The following is a 10,000-nucleotide window of genomic DNA, read 5'->3' on the forward strand; positions in this document are numbered from 1 at the left end:
ATCAAAAATGTAAACCCCATCTCTAAAAAAAAATACTCTCAAAGCACCCAGCTGACACGCTCACAAAATATTGCCCCATATATCTCCTCAAAAATGTGTCTCCATTTGCAACAAAGATGGCTGCAAAATAATTGAACTAAACATGGCTCACACCACCCCAGGCAAATATCAAATGGCCAAAAATATAGCTCCAACATATTATATCTCAAATTATAACTCCAAAATAATATACCTCCAATTCTCCAGAGAATAACTCAATGTTATAGTCAAAAACTATAAACTCTCTCCTTAGCATTACTGCTGAAAAAGGGCAAAAACTCGGCAAATAAAATTGCTCAAGAAATTCTAGAAAAAATCACCAATGTGCTACATAACTCATTATAACAACACTCCAAATTCAAAGTGTTTAAGCAAAGACTTCCCCATATGCACTACGACATAGGCCACTAGAAACTTAGCCAAGTTTCCTATCTCTGGCAAAGTTGTCACAAATACAACAAAGGTATTGTGCAAGAAACTCACAATTTCTGGAACACAAATATCCAGAAAAAAAAATGTAGTGCCTTTGCGTATGCATACAAAAAAAGGCAAAAATTCTCCCATAAATCTCTCTGCAGCATTGAACAGCTGAAAACACAGACACGTTCCCGAACAATGACTCTAAATCACGAACTGTGATATTAAAAAATTCACACAAACTGGAGAGAAAAAATAAATTCAAATTCACCCATGATAAAAAACTTGTGTCAGCGATGGCTATCTTCCAAAAATAGGAAAAAAGAACAATCAACGTCAGTTTTAACTATCCCCATGACTCACGTTTATGTCAAGCAATTATCTGCTGAACTCATAAAAAAAGAAAAAAAAAGTGTTGTTAGTTCCTCCCAAATTCAAAAAAAAAAAAAAACACCACCCATGACAGCATTACAGCACCCACGTATTAGTATATAAGAAAAATCACCAGTATCACAAGTATCATTATCAGCAGCATCACCAAAATCACTAGTATTAGTATAAAAACATCACCAATGTTAATGCTTGTCCATTCACCAAAAAATTCAGCACAATTCACCAGATTCAGCAAAATTCATCATCCAAGAATTACTGACATATTCTCCAAAGTTACAGAAACTCAATTAATAATTAACCACAAAACTTCTCCCTAATTAATTGTAAATAATTCGCCATAACATTTATCTAATAATTATAATAATCTCCATGGAATATCTCCAAACCTCTCGTAAAATATGTCTCAATTAATGATAATTCTACTTAAGTAAGTAACTCTCCCGTGAAATATCTCAAGTAATAATGATAATAAGAATTCTCAGTAAAACAATTCTACTGCCAATATCTGCATTAATATTGCAAGTCCCCTAGTATACACCAATACTGTCAATCCCCCACAATCAACACCCACCTGACAACACCAGTCAGCAATCATCATCAGTCGGCACTCACCACCAGTTAGCAATCACTTTTAAAGGAATCTCTCCAACACAATAAAAAAATATAATCTCTGTGTCCCCATTATATTTGTGCCTTCCAAAGCATAAGGAAAACTTACACCACATCCAATGCATTTCATTTCCTTTTCTCTTCATTCAAGAGAAAGAAAATCTCTTTCTGAAAAAAGACCCTATGGGCATCTCACAATCATCGAACCAATTCAGTATCAGCTTGATGTCCTGGGCATTTTTTTTTTGGGGAAAAAAAAAATTCATTGCCAAGGGCAAACTCATCCCCCAACCCCCAACCGGCCCGACCCCACCAAAAGGAAAAAAAAAAAGAAGGAGTTCACCCCTCACTGAGAAAAAAAAAAAAAAGAAAAAAAAAAAAAAGAGAACTTCACCCTCCCCTGGGCGTTAGAACCACCCCCCCCCGGAAACAACCCCTCACGGTTTATTATCAAGCAGAAAACTACCCCCCCCGGTTTTTGGTCAAAGCGGATCCCCCCCCGAGGCAGACCACTAGTACCCTCCTGGTAAGCAATGTCCCCGAGGCAGGCCAGTACTCGCCTTCCCCAAGCAGAAAATGTGCTGAGCCCGTAAGAACGTGTGGGCGCTCTCTGTCTAAGCAAAAAATGCAATTCAAGCACAGTTTCGCATGTATGAAATCTTATTCATACACACGCATACACTAAACAAAGACAAATGCGTCTCTTCTAAACATGTGCCAATAAAAAAAACAAGTCACTTTCTGCTACTATGGGAAACAAAATGTGATATTCCTAAACCAATCCCATAACACAAAATGATTCCAAAAAAAAAACAAAAAAAAAAAAAAAAACCCAGGACTCAAAAAAAAAGGTTATTTAACACTCACCACTTCTCAATGGAAGAAAACGCGACCGCAAAACACACTATTCCCGTCGGCACAATGCAAACTCAATCACTCACACACACGCAGATGCCTCGGAAATTCACTCACAAACGTCTCAGTTCTAACTGAACTTCCCAGCCCCTTGAGGCAGCTCGCTCTGGGTAAAATTGATGACTCTAGTAAAAATCCTTCCCTTCCCATTACCAGTGTTAACGGACGGACATTTCCCATTCCTCTCACTTAGCAACTGAAATCTAACAATTTAAGGATTTTCCACAATCCCACAAAAGGCTTTGTCGTTCGAAAACCACCGCTAAGCCACCAAAAACTGTTACCCATCCCTGACACCATGGTATTGCCAACGAAGGGTATTTAATATTTGGTATGCGTTAAACCTGAGCGTTAAGGCAAATTAGTTACACACAATCTCTCCCCAACCTCTCTCTCTCTCTCTCTCTCTCTCTCTCTCTCTCTCTCTCTATGGCACAGCCTTCTCTCTCTCTCTCCATTCCATCAGGTCATCAAATTAGAGACGGAGTTATAAAAAAATATAACATTTATTTAAAGTAAAGCATTAGTTGAATAATCCAAATTCTTACAGGATCAACAATGAAAAGATAATAATTCAAGTCACACAGACAAACCACTCAGATAACCCCCCAGTATTTAAATGTCTCAATCAGTAATTAGTCACACCAAATTTCTTCTCCAAAATATTATAGTTCCCTCTATTTGGGACCATCGGCCCCCTAGGACTCTTTGTCCCTTTACTAGAGCCGCCTGTTTAAAAGACACGAGAAGATCATCGTAAGCACACACAATTGTAAAGACAAAGTCAAAGATTAAACAGAACATCTTTACAAAATGTCAAACAGACAACAAGCCATCCCTTTGGCTAAAGTGTGATACACTTACCCATTGCAGCCTGGAAAACCATACACAAATAATTAAAACTTTCGCAGAGCTATCCCAGCATTCTGCCTTTCTCCCCCATAGCTGTCTCCCTAGTTTCTCGGCTAAACATGCCATTATGAATAGACATAGTTCGTACACGCACACACGAACTCACATAAAACTGGTCACAACCAGTTTTCAAAGGCACTTGAACAAGACCTCGTGAACTCACGAACATTGACCCGCTTAAACAAACATCTTCGTATCACTCCATCCCAGAAATTATTTATCAGCTTTCTCAGGTCAACGCTTCGGACTCTGAACCTATGGATCTGCGCATTCTAAAAAAGTCACAGCACTTCACAATGGCATATTAAATATATTATTAATTATAGCCCCTTTCATCTGACATATATATACAAATATATACCATAGCACCAGGGCCCTTGCATTCCCATTTCGAAAACCAGCCGTGACAGATATTATGGGTGAATAAATGCAGGAAGCAGTATTGGTAAAAATTTTGGCAGCAATTCAGGAGTAAACAGACTGAATTCTGTCGAAAATCGAAACTTTCTATTTGCTCATGAAATCTATTCCGCTATAAACAGACACATTTTTTTTTTTTAACTTTTAACTTTTTCTCCTTTTTTGTTAAGCTGTTTAATGGTGGGATATTTATTGTGTTGTTTTATTAATTTAGTTTTCTATATATAACTATGTATAATTAATTCATTTGGAAGAATAATAGTGATAATATAATGGAAGTATGAGGCTCGATTCACAACATTAAAAGAATTCATTACGTGGAGAGAGAGAGAGAGGGAGAGGGAGAGAGAGAGAGAGAGCGAGAGAGAGAGGTGGAAGAAAGAAAAAGAAGGGGTGAGAGACAGACAGACAGACAAACAGAGAGGTGGAAAGAAAGCAAAAGAAACAAGCAGAGAGAGAGACAGACAGACAAAGAAATAAAAAGAAAGAGAGCAAATGAGAGAAAGAGACAGACGACAGAGAAATAGAAAAAAGAGGCATATAGAGAGAAAGAGAAAGAAAGAAATAGAAAGAGAGGCAGATTACGAGAGAGAGAGAGAGAGAGAGAGAGAATATTACAGAAAAATTCAAGGAAATTGTATACTTTATCAGATAAAAGCTGTAACAATTCAAGATTGCATTAAAATAAAGAGAGAGAGAGAGAGAGAGAGAGAGAGAGAGAGAGAGAGAGAGAGAGAGAGAGAGAAAAAAAAAATATTACAGAACTTAAAAGAAATGATAAATTTTATCAGATAAATACCGAAACAATTAAAAATTCCATCAAAAAAAAGAAAGAGAGAGAGAGAGAGAGAATAGATTTTTCCCACCAAACAGGAGCAAATGGCACGAAGAATAGCTGACGCAGTAACAACAAAAAAAAAAAAAAAAAAAAAAAAAAAAAAAAAAAAAAAAAGTCTCTTATCCCCGGAGGAGACGCGAATGACTCGCCTTGTGAAGAATGGAAGGCTATATATAAGTCAAGAAAGCGAAATAGTCCTTGGTTTTTGTAGCTCTATTTCAGCGTCAACTAATTCCCACCGATTCTCGTAAAAATAATGTTTTGGTTTTACAAATAAAAAGATCCCTCTCTCTCTCTCTCTCTCTCTCTCTCTCTCTCTCTCTCTCTCTCTCTCTCTCTCTCTCTGATTAGGAAATCCTGAACAATTTTTATTAAGATAACTGACTGGAAATCGTTGACGCTGAAATAGAGCGATTTCATAAAGTGTTCTTTCCACCGCTAAGAAATAAATAAATTAACAAGTAATAAATAAATAAATAGATAAATAAACGAATAAATAAATAAAAAGATATAAATAAATATATAAATAAATAAATAAATACAAGTGATGACGCTTAGGAAAGCAAGGAACGTCGTGAAGGACAAAGCCTCGTAAAGGTCGGCTTTAAGTCTATTCAGCGAAAACCGATATCAGAGACCATCTGTCAATACGGATTCGGAAGAAGAAGAAGAAAAAGAAGAGATCCGGAATCCCTGACATATATCCTGATCGACAACCGTGTTGTGGATATTTCTTTTTAGTTTTCTGTAAAAGAAAACTATTGTGCCTATTTTGTCTGTCCGTCCGTCGGCACTTTATTCTGTCCGCCGTCAGATTTTAAAAACTTCTGAGGCTAGAGGGCTGCAAATTGGTATTTTTATCATCCACCCTCCAATCAACAAACATAACAAATTATAACCCTCTAACCTCAGTAGTTTTTATTTTATTTAGGGTTAAAGTTAGCCATGGATCGTGCATCTGGGAGCACTTTCCTGAGGCATGAGACGTACCCTCACTCTACCGCATCTGGTGAGCGACTAAAGCACTACGGATCATAGTTGATGGTTTTATACAGCAATATACGTTGTACAGAATACTCGATTGCGCCCGAGACACTTCGGCGTATTTTCTACTACTTGTTTGTATTCCTTTTTTTTTCTTCTTCTTTTTTGCATCAGTCCGTGGAGGATGGTGACCCTTATCACAAAAAAAAAAAAAAAAAAAAAAAAACAGGAGTAATGCGCTGTTTTGCGAAGAACAACTGACTTTCACTGGAGTTCTCTAATGTGCTGCACCACAAGTTCACTCAGCTTAAGGAAAGTAATTAAAGTGGAGTTTTTAAAAGTTTTTTTCTGTAGATATATCGAAGAAAAGGTTGGGGATATTGCATCAGACCGTGGAGGAACTCTCCACCACATGTTACCTCCAGCATGAAGAATGTCAAGGGAATAGGGTGGAAGGAACGTAATAAATTCGGAGAATGTAAAATTCAAGTTTAAGGGGCCACTCGGTCAGCGGAAGGTGCTTGCGTAGGCCCAACCCCCAATCTCTTTTGGCTTGAAAAAATAATAGATGTATCTAATCACCATTACTGATAGTAGATAAAATTAATGGTGGCACTTGAGAATCTCTTGCATATAATTTTTATGATGTCACCAAGATGGCCGCCGCCTGCAATTATTACAGGTATACGTTATTCCTTATTTTTTGTCCAATTTTAATTTTCTATAGCTGATGGACCGATGAAAAGATAGTCTCGTGCACATGCCATGCAACAGTATCGAAAAACTAGTCAAGGGAAATAATCAGATAAATATGAAAGAAATGGAGTCCATTTGAACGTGACTAAAGGTTACATATAAATACGTGTGTTTTGTGTGTGTGTGGGTGGCTGTGTATGTGTGCGCGTGTCCTCAATTATTAAATAGGCTCAAAAGACAGGTCAAGCCTAAAAAGAAAGACTGACCCGCCCGCCTCGTCAGAGAGAGAAGCTTACGAGTCAGGAAAAACAGAAACAAGGAGAGAGCTCCGAAACCTACTAGTAGTGAGAAATAAGTGGTCACTGAACCGAGTAATAACGAGGATTACCGATTACCATAGGGTTCTCTTAAGAAGAGTTAGTCTGGGAGGTGCTACGGTACGACCCGAGAGGTGGAAGAGACAGATTATTCACCGCAATTTACGGTACGACCCGGGAAGCGGAAGAGACAGATTATTCACCGAAGTTTAAAAATATAGTAAAGACATTCAAGATTCAAGAATCTCTTCGTGCTTTTAAAGCAACGCTGGCGAGCAATGTGCTCTCACCGTTCTTCCCAGTTGTTTGTGAAAATATATATATATATTCGTTGATTTTTTTTTTTCTTTTTGTTCCAGTGTTAAGGGAGAAATATTTAAACCTAAAAGCACTCTTCCGGGATTTCCTTCCTCGAGAATTTCATGAAAGCACTTGCGAAATGCGTCCTGATTTGCTTTGTTTTGACGAATAGGAAAGGCTTCAGCTCTCTCTCTCTCTCTCTCTCTCTCTCTCTCTCTCTCTCTCTCACACACACACACACACCCCTCATGACAAAATAACAAATGTCTCAAGCAATGAAAAGAATTCGCTAAACCATCAAAACAACTCGTCACTCACGTCTGTTAAGATATCACAGATATATATATATATATATATATATATATATATATATACCTATATATATATGTGTGTGGTGTGTGTGTTGTTTGTGTGTGTGTGTATGTATGTGTGTGTAATATATATATGTATGAATGTGTGTGTACTACTATATATATCATATATACTATATATCTATATATGTATATGTATATATAATATATATATACTATATATATATATGGAATGTGTATATGTGTGTGTGTGGTATTGTGTGTGTGTATGTATGTATATATGTATGAACTGTGTGGTAATACTACATATATATATATATATATAATATATATGTATGTATATGTATGTATGTGTTATGATATGTATATCTATCTAAATCATATATATATATATAATATATATACGTCTTCTATATTCTATATATATATATGTGATAATATATATATATGATTATATGATGTATATATAATAATATATATATATATATATATATATATATATATATATGTGTGTGTGTGTGTGTGTGTTGTATAATATATATTTAGATAAGATATCTATACTATGTACTACTTATATATATAGATATATATATATATGATATATATCATATATATGATATGTATATTGTATATATATATATATCTATATATATATATATATATATATATCTATATATATAATATATATATTATGTAGATATATATAATATCTATAATACAATATATATATATATATATATATATATATATATATACATATATATATGTATACTAACAACTAAATTTCTGACTCCCAAATGTATACGGATCAGAATATATAAAGTTTCTTCAAAGGAGATCTCCGACCATAAGAAATCTCTCTCGCTCGAAGACTGAAACAGGAATCTCTCCGGAAAAGTTTGTTATGAACTATTTTAACTAGAAAATGCCAGTGAAAATTAAAGAGCATAACAGCTCCAACTTGGTGAAGGAGTTTCAGCTAACTTTTTTTTTATTTGACTTACCTGTCACCCTCACGACAGCCTCGGAAAAAAAGAAAAAAAAAAAGTAAAAGATGTGCTGAGTTTTCTGTACAGCGTATAAACAACTCTCAGCCAGGACTCTCTTATGAAACTCTCAGCACGATCATGGCTAACTTTAACCTTTAATGAAACGAAAACTACTGAGGCTAGAGGGCTGCATTTTGGTATGTTTGATGATTGGAGGGTGGATGATCAACATGCCAATTTGCAGTCCTCTAGCCACAGTAGTTTCTTAAGATCTGAGGACGGACAGAAAAGTGTGGTCAGACAGACAAAGCCATCTAAATAGTTTTCGTTGACAGAAAACTAAAACCGATTTCTAATGTTCCCCAAGACGAGGACATTTAGCCACCAAATGCTTCATATTCAGGAGGACCAAACAGACATCAGGCGCCTCAGTGGAGTGGTTGGTTGGTTGGTTTGTGTTTGCTTCTCACCTCGGTGGTCGCGGGTTCGATTCTCGGTCATTCCATTGAGGAGTGAGAGATGTGTATTTCTGATGATAGAAGTTCACTCTCGACGTGGTTCGGATGTCACGTAAAGCCGTTGGTCCCGTTGCTGAATAACCACTGGTTCCATGCAACGTAAAAACACCATACAAACAAACAAACTGACATCAGAATTCGGCAAAGTAGAGTCACATTCCATACTTTTCTTATGATCACATCTCCGTAATTTCAGAGAGGTATAATAGTCGTTATCTTCTTTCTTTCATTATGGGGTTTCAGAGTCCAACGCTCTTTCAGACACGTCTCAAGAGGATCTGCTGATATTAATACAAAAACACATATTCAAAATAATAATACCTATTTGGAAGTAATTCATGCCACACTCTTGCCTTATTCAGTCTCCTTCAAACACACTCAGCAAAAATAATTGTTCTATTCCCGTACGTTTCATGATGCAATGTCATCTTAAGAAAATAGTTTACAAAAATGAAATCAAAAGAACTCCTCGGTTTAAAGCATTCAAATACCAAAAAAATAAAAAGTAGAAAAACAACACACACACACACTTTCTGAATCAGATAACATTGACAAAACTACCGTTCTTATCGGAGGATGTTGTGTCTCTGCACTGGATAAAAGTCCCGTCATCTCCCATTTAAAATCGAAGTTGCAAAAGGAAATGCAAGTTTAATGGAGGTCTAAAAAAACTCTAAATATAAGGCTGGGAGCCTGTTCATACTTAACGAATGAAAGTCGAAAATACCTGCAAATTGAACTTCAGGAAATTAAACTGTTAAAAACTGTTTTTCTCTCAAGTTCTTTAATGCACATACCAAGAATTGAGGGCTGGCAGCTCGCACTGCTTGGTGGGATATTGATAAAAAAGCAAGATTCTATGATAATGTCATCTTCAGGAAGGTAATACACACATATATATGTATACACATATATATATATATATATATATATATATATATATATATATATATATATATATAGATATATATATATATATATATATATATATATATATATATATATATATATATATATATATATATATATACGTATACATAAAGTGTAAATTTAGTTATATATTTATACATGTGTTGACTGAGCAGAAATTTTTTCGTCCTCTCGTGGATTCGAACCCAGCGCACAGAGGAGAAATCAGAACTTCAGTGATTTTTGCCGACCAGGCCAACAAGGTAAAGAGCGGATTAGATATTAAAGGACATTTGTAGCTTAATGCATGTATACGAATCACAGTGACGTGATAAAATATATATATATATATATATATTATATATATATATATATATATATATATATATATTATATCGGGCTTTTCTGTATAGACTAAAATTTGCACATCACG

This window comes from Macrobrachium nipponense, chromosome 9 (genome assembly GCF_015104395.2).
Source record: "Macrobrachium nipponense isolate FS-2020 chromosome 9, ASM1510439v2, whole genome shotgun sequence".
Classification (NCBI taxonomy): Eukaryota; Metazoa; Arthropoda; class Malacostraca; order Decapoda; family Palaemonidae; genus Macrobrachium; species Macrobrachium nipponense.